General features: G+C 45.2%; 1 long non-coding RNA gene across 1 annotated transcript in view; it reads right to left on the bottom strand.

Moving 5' to 3' along the window:
• Positions 1-2564: 2564 nt before the first annotated feature.
• The window catches only part of LOC121269686, a 34518-nt gene continuing 26843 nt past the window's right edge, over positions 2565-10239 (bottom strand). Inside the window, exon 3 of the long non-coding RNA XR_005941390.1 lies at positions 2565-2622. This is a non-coding gene — a long non-coding RNA (uncharacterized LOC121269686). The remainder of the gene's footprint in view (positions 2623-10239) is intronic.

The raw sequence follows: 10239 nt of genomic DNA, 5'->3' as shown, positions 1-10239 counted from the left end.
TCAGGAAAAATGAACCAATCACAGTTATCCTTCATGTAAATGGAAAGCCTCTAGTCATGGAGGTTGACATAGGAGCATTGACCCCAGTGGTGGGGTCAATTCAAATCACACATTTAAATACCTCAGAGAAGCTACCCAGTCACTAAGGTTGGAGCAAAAAAATGCAGAGGCTGCACAGCCTTTTCGCCTGCCCACCAGCTGTAAGGTTGGACCGGCAGTGAAAAATTTAATTCAATTAGATTGTTAATGGCCTTAATAGGCCTGTTAATTGTCAGCGGGCAATTGGACAATTAGGAGTCAGCAGCGCGCCGGCCGACTGAAATGTCGCAGGAGTGCGCGATGATCTCGGGACGCTCGCTGGACGCCATCACACGTCATTTTACACTCGTTTGGGTCCGGCATGCGCCCGCCCAACGAGGTAAAAATTCTGGCCATTGCATCTCCTGCCAACGCAAGATGGCCGCCAATATTGGTCCAGGCGTGGACTGAAATGCAATAACGTCACGTCTGTCAGGCCGGCAGGACACGGGAACAAGGATCCAGAGCCGACAATAGCTTCAGACATGGACACATGGACACATAACCCCCCTCCCCTGGGAAAACCCCCTTAGCTGGGAAAACTCCCCCCCTAGAGGCCTGGGCTGTGTGTCAGGCGGGGAAGACCAAGGGAAAAGCCACAGCCGAGAAGCAGTGAGGATGCGACTGGAGGGAAGAGCTCGGTCAGTTTTGGGTGGGGGTGGGGGCAGATCAAGATCGGGTGGGTGACGGGGTGTTAACGGGGGAGGGGGTAATTACATTATTATAAAATCAACATTCCTATAACAGTTAATATTACATTAAGCACCCGATTTATTGTTTCCCTTTCCTAGTTTTATACAAGAAATTTCGAAGAAATCCACACTTGCTGGTTTCTGGACCATAATCCCGCCCCATGCTCCTAAACCTGGGCCAGAGTAAAAACACGAGAGCTGTGCTCACGGGCTGTGCTGGCAACAAATGCAGCCTGTAAGAAAAGCAGCAACCAGTTTGAGCCCAGCAAGATCCCAGAAACAGCAATGGGATAATGGCCAGAGAATCTGATTTTAATTGACAGATAACTACTTGGAGGGCAGTGAGCAGCATTTCCTTTGCTTATTCTCCTAACTTGTGCTGCGGGATCATTTGCATCCACCTGAGGGGGCAGGCAGGGCCACGATGTTAATGGGCAGAATTTTGCCCTTGGTGGGCGTGTGGGCCCCACCGGCTTGGCGGTGGGCGGACAGCTGACCCCCACCACCGAAACGGGGCCCGCCGCCATTTTGAGTGGGCGGGCCAATTAAGGCCCACCCAGCGGTCTGTCCAAAGGGAAGCGATATGCACTTCCTGTTCCGGGGTGAGGGGTTTGGTGGGGAGGGGGGGAATCCCCATCTGTCAAAGTGCGCACTGCTCCCTGAGGCAAAATGCTGTCTCAGAGAGATTAGTGACTATGCACAAAAGTTAAAAAAATAGAAAAATAAAAATATTATTAACATGTCTCCCTCATGTGACAATGTCACAGGAGATGGGACTTGTTACTAAAAACGACATAAACTTTATTCCACTTTTTAAAAACGGACATGAAACCTCATCCCGCCGGTGGATGAGGTTTCATGTGTTATCAGAAGCCCGCTGGGGCTCCTGGCCTGCCCGCCAGCCTTAAGGTTGAACAGGCAGGGTCTTTAATGATCTTAACTACTCTGTCAATGACCTTAATTGGCCATTGACAGGTCAGCGGTCGGACAGCTGATTTCGCCTTCCAAAAAATTTAAAGGGACCGGGATGATGTCGGGGGTTCCTCCCGAAGTCATTTCGTGTCATTTTCCCCTCAGCGAGGGGGCCCCGCTCCTAAATTGCTGACGGGAAAATTCTGGCCAATGTCACATCAGAAAAATAGCACCTCCATTAGCGCAACGCACCCTCGTTACTGCACTGGGACTGTGTCAGCCGAGATCTTTGTGCTCAATTCCCACCTGAAGTCAATGGACCTTTGGCTGGTCCGTCAAATTTTCCATCCCGCCCACAATGATTCCCGTTGTGAGCAGGACCGGAAAATCCCGGCCCAAGTCTCTGGACTGGAACTTGAAGCCACAACCTTATAACTCAGGCCTGAGAAGTGTCACCTACTGAGCCAAGTGCAACATAATTTGTCATTGGTTATTTTTAATAGGACTGAATGCGTGAACTAAGCTCGGTGGGGATTCAAGGAGGATAAATTTGCACAACCAATAATGTTTGGCTTACTTCAACTTTGTCTGCCACAGGAATTCAATTTTCCTTACAATTCCAAGCAGGTCCATTTTATTGGACATAATAGAAATGGCCAATTAAATGAAAACTATTCGACATGTTAAATTTTGCTGCCTGAACGTTTGCACTGCCAGAGTTGAGAATCAGCAGAATTTTAAAATATTAGGCGTGGATGATATGGGCAATTCTGAGAAAGTGTCACACCAAACATTCGTTGTTCCTTTTTCAGCTTCTGAATCACTGACTGTACATTTTACACTGGAACTTACAGTGCAGTTGCACAAAGGCTCCCTTTCTATCTCCGGTTGCTTATTTCCTGATGGACATGGAATTTTTCCACTCAGGGACTCTTGGCAACTGTGAAAGTTAAAAAGACATCAGGAAGTCACCACTTATTTAATTGGGACAAAGAACAAGACTAGAATAAGTTCATCATTAAATTACCAAACATTATGGCAGACTGAGCAGATGGACTAGTGACTACAATGGTACTGGTTAAAGCATTACTCCACACAAGCCATAAGGTCCCATCACAAAAACAGAATTACCTGGAAAAACTCAGCAGGTCTGGCAGCATCGGCGGAGAAGAAAATAGTTGACGTTTCGAGTCCTCATGACCCTTCAACAGAACTAGGTGAATCCCAGGGAGGATTGAAATATATAAAAACAAAAAAACTGCGGATGCTGGAAATCCAAAACAAAAACAGAATTACCTGGAAAAACTCAGCAGGTCTGGCAGCATCGGCGGAGAAGAAAAATATAAGCTAGTTTAAGGTGATGGTGGGAGGGGGGGTGGGTGGGGGGGTTGGGTGGGGGAGAGAAGTGGAGGGGGGTGGTGTGGTTGTAGGCAAAAGCAGTGATAGAAGCAGATCATCAAAAGATGTCACAGACGGCAGAACAAAAGAACACATAGGTGTCGAAGTTGGTGACATTATCTAAACGAACGTGCTAATTAAGAATGGATGGTAGGGCACTCAAGGTATAGCTCTAGTGGGGGTGGGGGGAGCATAAAAGATTTAAAAATATTTAAAAATAATGGAAATAGGAAGGAAAAAGAAAAATCTATATAATTTATTGGAAAAAAACAAAAGGAAGGGGGAAGAAACAGAAAGGGGGTGGGGATGGAAGAGGGAGCTCAAGACCTAAAGTTGTTGAATTCAATATTCAGTCCAGAAGACTGTATGCCTAGTCAGAAGATGAGGTGTTGTTCCTCCAGTTTGCGTTGGGCTTCACTGAAACAATGCAGCAAGCCAAGGACAGACATGTGGGCAAGAGAGCAGGGTGGAGTGTTGAAATGGCAAGCGACAGGGAGGTTTGGGTCATTCTTGTGGACAGACCACAGGTGTTCTGCAAAGCGGTCGCCCAGTTTACGTTTGGTCTCTCCAATGTAGAGGAGACCGCATTGGGACTGGAGGAACAACACCTCATCTTCCAACTAGGCACTTTACAGCCTTCCGGACTGAATATTGAATTCAACAACTTTAGGTCTTGACCTCCCTCCTCCATCCCCACCCCCTTTCTGTTTCTTCCCCCTTCCTTTTGTTTTTTTCCAATAAATTATATAGAATTTTCTTTTTCCCTCCTATTTCCATTATTTTTAAATATTTTAAAATCTTTTATGCTTCCCCCACCCCCACTAGAGCTATACCTTTAGTGCTCTACCATCCATTCTTAATTAGCACATTCGTTTAGATAATGTCACCAACTTCGACACCTATGTGTTCTTTTGTTCTGCCGTCTGTGACATCTTTTGATGATCTGCTTCTATCACTACTTTTGCCTACAACCACATCACTCCCCTCCACTTCTCTCCCCCCACCCAACCCCCCCGCACCCCCCCCACCCCCCCTCCCACCACCACCTTAAACCAGCTTATATTTCAACCCTCCCTGGGATTTACCTAGTTCTGAAGAAGGGTCATAAGAACTCGAAACATCAACTCTTTTCTTCTCCGCCGATGCTGCCAGACCTGCTGAGTTTTTCCACGTAATTCTGTTTTTGTTTTGGATTTCCAGCATCCGCAGTTTTTTGTTTTTATCTATAAGGTCCCATGTTTGATTACCGATCAATGTTGATTTTGTTAATCTCAGCCAGTGCAGCTATACAGCACATTACAAAACCATGAACCCAACACCCATGGGGTGATACCCCATCACCAATGACTGCAGCAGGAGCATGGAATGAAATTGGAAGAAGCTTCCAATTAAAAGATTCACACAATGCGATTATAGGTTTATTACAAATCATGTTCAACACGTCCGATGATGATCTTGCCTCAGGTTCTTCCATATGCTCCCCCTTCCTGGGTGAAAGAGCCAGCCCACCTTGCATAGCACGTGTGGCAGCTGCACTCTGCTCCTGGCTTGCCCCCACTCATGGCTCAATTATTTTGCAGACGCCTAGGATCCATGGGCCACAGTTTGAGAACTGCTGGTATAGAAAATCAATACTTGGAGTTGCTTGGGACTACAGTGTGTAAGCACCAATACCCATGACCGATTTGTCCTTCCCCGCTATGGTATTAACACAGAGAAATACAGAACGTATACTTTTATTAGTTCCCCTCTCTTAAAAATAATGTTTTGTACAGCGGTGGCATAGTCGGCATTTGTTGCAAGGAGAGCTGTCTCACATGGAATAACACTTAGGCCAGAGTATGACGCTTGTTGGGGGGGGTGCGCACCTGACCCGAACGAGCGTAAAATGATGCGCGATGACGTCAGGCAAGCGTCCAGATGTCACTGTGCACTCGCGTGATATTTCGGTCGGAGGGCACACACGGGAGTTGGCAGCGCCCCCTTAAGGTTGGTGGCCAGGCGGAAAGGCCCGAGCGGCCTTTGCAATTTTTAGGAAACCTCATCCACGGGCGGGATGAGGTTCCAACAGCAAATAGAAACAAAATAAAAATTTTAACATTTCATTCATAACCTGTCCCTGCTCATGTGACACAGTCGCACGAGAAGACATGTTTCATAACGTTTTGAAAATCTTTATTTTTAAATCTTCATCTACCAGAGCTCTGCACCACAGGGAGCTTTTCCAGCGCATACCCACGAATTTGCACTCTTGCCTTCCTCTCTCCACACCCCACCCCCACACACACACACAGGCAACGCTAAGCGCTGCAGCACGCTTTCATGTGGTGGGCCTTAATTGGCCCACCAGCTTGAAATCGGGGTCTGACCCCACCCGCTTCCTGACTGCCCACACCATGCCCGCCCGATGAGGGAAAAATTCTGCCCTTGAGGAAATTGTACTTGGGTTTCAACATGCAGGTAACAGGTTTCGTATAGTCTAAGCTGGCTCCAGCAATCCTACCTGAGCAGGAGGCCATGCTATCTGGGAAAGTGTTCCACAAGCAACAGTTCTGCTTAGTTAGGCAATCCAGCCAATAGCTTCCCCTGTAGTTGCGCCTCAAGAATTGTGCACCAACCAACAATGTAGAGGTCTGGCATATTGGCATTGAAGGCAGGTTTAGCTTTCGAGCTGGGTGTGTTCCATTTGGCTTGCCAGAATTCTATTTCACTAACGTAAACCTGCCTGTTTGATTTATAAACATGATTTCAAAATTAAATGAAACAAGGAATTTCAGTTTATATATTGCCTTCCACAAGCTCAGAATGTCAATTTCTGCACAGCAAGGTCCCACAATGAGATAATGGCTAAATAGTCTGTTTTAATGATGTTGGTCGAGGGATAAATATTGGCCAGAGCACTGGGAGAACTCCCCTACTATTCTTCAAACAGCACAGTGGGATCTTTTATGTCCACCTGAGGATAAATGTGACCTTAGTTTCAATGTCTCATCTGAAAAAAACAACACCTCTGACAGTGCAGCACCTCCCTCAATACTGCATTGTAGTGCCATCCTATTGGACTCAAATCTTTGAAGCTAGATTTGAACCAATATAACTAACAAACTGTACTGAACCATTTGCTAAAGTCACTATGATATATTTAAAATCAGGTAGTGGATTTACAATGTTTAAAAATTTTTTTTGTGGCAAACCCATTTTCAGTTACATTACTGTCACTGGGCTAGTAATCCAGAGGCCTAAGCCAATGTTCTGGGATCAAATCTCACCATAGAAGATGGTGAAACTTAAATTCAAAAAAATCCAAAAAAAATCTGGAATTCAAAGCTAGTCTCGGTGATGGTAACTATGAAATTATTATTGATTGACATAAAATCCATCTGGTTCACAAATAACCTTTAGGGAAGGAAATCTGCCATCCTTACCTAGCCTGGCCTACATGTGGCTCCAGACCCATAGCAGTTGACCCTTAATTGCCCTCAAGGACAATTAGGGATGGGCAACAAATGCTGTCCTAGACAGAGACACCCACATCACAGGAATAAATGAAAGAAAAATCAAACTGCACACCATTACAACTCTTAAAATATATCAATGAATATTTTTCAAAGCAAAATGTCTTTTTTTTTTAAAGGTTTAAGGTTTGTAGCGATGAATCATGGTAGATATTAGTTTTGGCTTGAGCTTGAGTGGATACACAAGGAAAGAAAACATTTCTCAAAATTGGAGTATTTAGCACCTGGATCACACCCAGTGTAAACTCTATTTATTTATTTGTTCATAGCATGTGGACTGGCTCGGCCAGGGTTTATTGCCCATCCCTAATTGCCCTTGAGAAGGTAGCGGTGAGCTGCCTCCTTCTACCGCTGCAGTCCATCTGGTGTAATTACACCCACTCACCATCCTGACTTGGAAATATATCGCCGTTCCATCACTGTCGCTGGGTCAAAATCCTGGAACTCCCTAACAGCACTGTGGGTGTACCTACACCACATGACTGCAGCGGTTCAAGAAGGCAGCTCACCATCACCTTCTCAAGGGCGACTATGGATGGGCAATAAATGCTGGCCCAGCCAGCAAAATCCACATCCTGTGAATGAATAAAAAAACCAGTGCTGTTAAGGAGGGAGTTCCAGGATTTTGACCCAGCAGCAGTGAAGGAACAGAGAGATAGTTCCACATCAAAATGGTGAGTGGCTTGGAGGGAAGCTTCCAAGTGGTGGTGTTCCCATGCATCTGCTGCCCTTGTCCTTCTAGGTTGTACAGGTCATGGGTTTAGAAGGTGCTGCCTAAGAAGCCTTGGTGATTTGCTACAGTGCACCTTGTAGATGATATACACTGCTGCCACTGTGCGTTGATGGCGCAGGGAGTGATTGTTTCAGGCGATGGATGGGTTACCAATCAAGCAGGCTGCTTTGTCCTGGATGGTGTCAAGCTTCTTGAGTGTTGGAGCTGCACTCATCCAGGCAAGTGGGAAGTATTCCATCACACACCTGACTTGCGCCTTGTAGATGGTGAACAGGCTTTGGGGAGACAGGAGGTGAGTTACTCACCAAAGAATTCCCAGCCTCTGGCCTTGTAGCCACAGTATTCAGGTTGGCAAGATGTAATGAGTGCCGTGCCACAAGGATCAATGCTGGGAGCTCAATTGCTTACAATTTATAAATGACTGGGATGAAGGGATGGTCACCAAATTTGCTGATGTCGCAAAGATAGACAGGAAAGTAATTTGTGAAGAGGACATAAGGAGGCTACGAAATGATACAGATAGGTTAAATGAGTGGACAAAGATTTAGCAGATGGAGCATAATGTGGGAAAATTGAAATTGTCCATTTTGGCAGGAAGCTTAAAAGAGAAGCACATTATCTAAATGGTGAGAGATTACAGAGCTCTAAAGTGCGGGGGGAGGGATCTGGGTGTCCTAGTACATGAATCACCAAAGGCTGGTGTACAAATACAGCAAGTAATTAGGAAATCTATTGGGATGTTATCATTTATTGTGAGGGGAATTGAATACAAAAGTAGGGAGGTTATGCTTTAGTTGTACAGGGCACTAGTGACAGCACATCTGGATTATTGTGTACAGTATTGGTCACCTTATTTCTGGAAGGATGTAAATGTGTTGGAAGCAGTTCAGAGAAGGTTCACCAGACTAATACCTGGAATGGGTGGGTTGTCTTATCAGATCAGGTTGGACAGACTAGACAGTGTACCCACTGGAGTTTAGAAGAGTAAGGGGCGAATTGATTGAAACGTAGAGGCCAGGGTTTTGCCCTCGTCAGGTGGGTTCGGTGGGGGGCGAGTGGGAGTGGTCACGATAGCGCCCACCGCCCGCGGTCAGGCCCCGATCGTGATTTCACACTGGCAGGCCTGTGACACGCACTCTGCAGTGCTCAGTGTTGCCTGGGCTGGGGTGGGAGGAGGGTGAGTGTGCAAGTTTGCGAGTGCATGCAATGAAAGCTCCCTGAGGCACAGAGCTTTATAACAGGGACTTAACAAATGAAAAATAAAGGATTTTAAAATGTTAAAAAAAAACGTGCCCTCTCATGAGCATGAGCAGGGACATGTTAGGAATGAAAATGTTAAAAATTTTTACTTAATTTTTATTTGCTGTTGGAAACCTCATCCCACCCGTGGATGAGGTTTCCTAAAAAATCCAAAGGCCGCGTGTGCTTTTCATCTACCCACCAATCGTAAGGTTGGACGGGCAGCGAAAAATTTAATTTAATTGGTACTTTAATGGCCTTAATAGGCTTGTTAATTGTTGGCGAGCATGCTGCCGACTCCCACACGTGCCAGCCAAGTGAAATGTCACGGGTCATTTTCCACTCGTTTGGGTCGAGCACACACCCACTTGACGAGCACAATATCCTGCCCGTAAGATCCTGAGGTGTCTTGACAGGGTGGATGTGGAGAGATGTTTCTTCTTGTGGGAGAATCTAGAATTAGGATCACTGTTTTAAAATAAGGGGTCTTCCACTTAAAACAGATGATGCAAAAATTTTTCACTCAGAGGGTTGAGAGTCTTTGGAATTTTCTTACTGAAAAAGTGGTGGAAGCTGAGTCTTTGAATATTTTTAAGGCAGAGGTGGATAGATTCTTGGTAAGCAAGGGGGTGATAAGTTTTTGGCAGTAGGTGGGATGCAGATTTCAAGTTACTATCAGATCAGCCATGATCTTATTAAATGGCAGAGCAGGCTCAAGGGGCTGAATGGCCTTCTCCTGCTCTTTGTTCGTATGATCGTATGTAGTTATATGGCTGGTCCAGTTCAGGTTCTGGTCAATGGTTATCCCCAGGATGTTGATAGAGTGAGGGATTCAGTGGTGAAATGCTATTGAATGCCAAAGGGACAGAGATGATTGACTTTCAACAAACACAATCATCTTTCCTTTGTGCTAGGAATGATTCCTACCAGTGGAGAGTTTTCCCCTCGATTCCAATTGACTCCAGTTTTGGTAGGACTCCTTAATGCCACACTCGATCAAATGGTGCATGGCAAGGGCAGTTCAGCTCTTTTTTCTGGATCAAGGCTGTAATGAAGTCAGGAGCTGACTGGCTCTGGTGGAACCCAAGCTAAGCATCAGTGCGTGAACAGGTTATTTTTGAGTAACCTGAATCTTATTGTTGAATCTTATCCCCATGTCAACAATCACTAACTCTGGCCAATGCTATTTCCACTGAATCCTATAAAATCCACTTTAACCTTCGATAAATTTATTGGATATAGCCCAAGTCACTTTGATGTCCTTCCACACCACATGACTTTGGAACACAGTGACAAAGGGACTCAATTCAATCCCTGAGTCTCACCAAGTTAACTAAACATAGAAGAGGTAAAGGCACATTTCGGTAAAAAGGGGACTCAAAGTTTGCACTTTTGAATAGCTAATAGTTTTTAACTCAAAATCATTAGTCAAAAAATTCAAACATTCTATTCTCTCATGCTCTTGGATAAATAAAGCAGAAAAATCGTTGTGCAAACCTGCTTCAAACAAGTTCTCAACTGGAGAACAAGGCAGCTTAGAGCTGTTGATTTTGTCAGGTTAGCTTAATCATTATGACACAAACCTCAAAAAGAAAATCATTAGAAGGTTCATCTCAGTTGAAGGATGCAGTGCTCATGAGCTTTAATGGTTCCAAACATCGCTGTTCCTTTT

Source organism: Carcharodon carcharias, chromosome 25 (assembly GCF_017639515.1).
Source record: "Carcharodon carcharias isolate sCarCar2 chromosome 25, sCarCar2.pri, whole genome shotgun sequence".
NCBI lineage: Eukaryota > Metazoa > Chordata > Chondrichthyes > Lamniformes > Lamnidae > Carcharodon > Carcharodon carcharias.
Note: the sequence above shows the minus strand (reverse complement) of the source record. Positions and strands in the feature narration are given on the sequence as shown.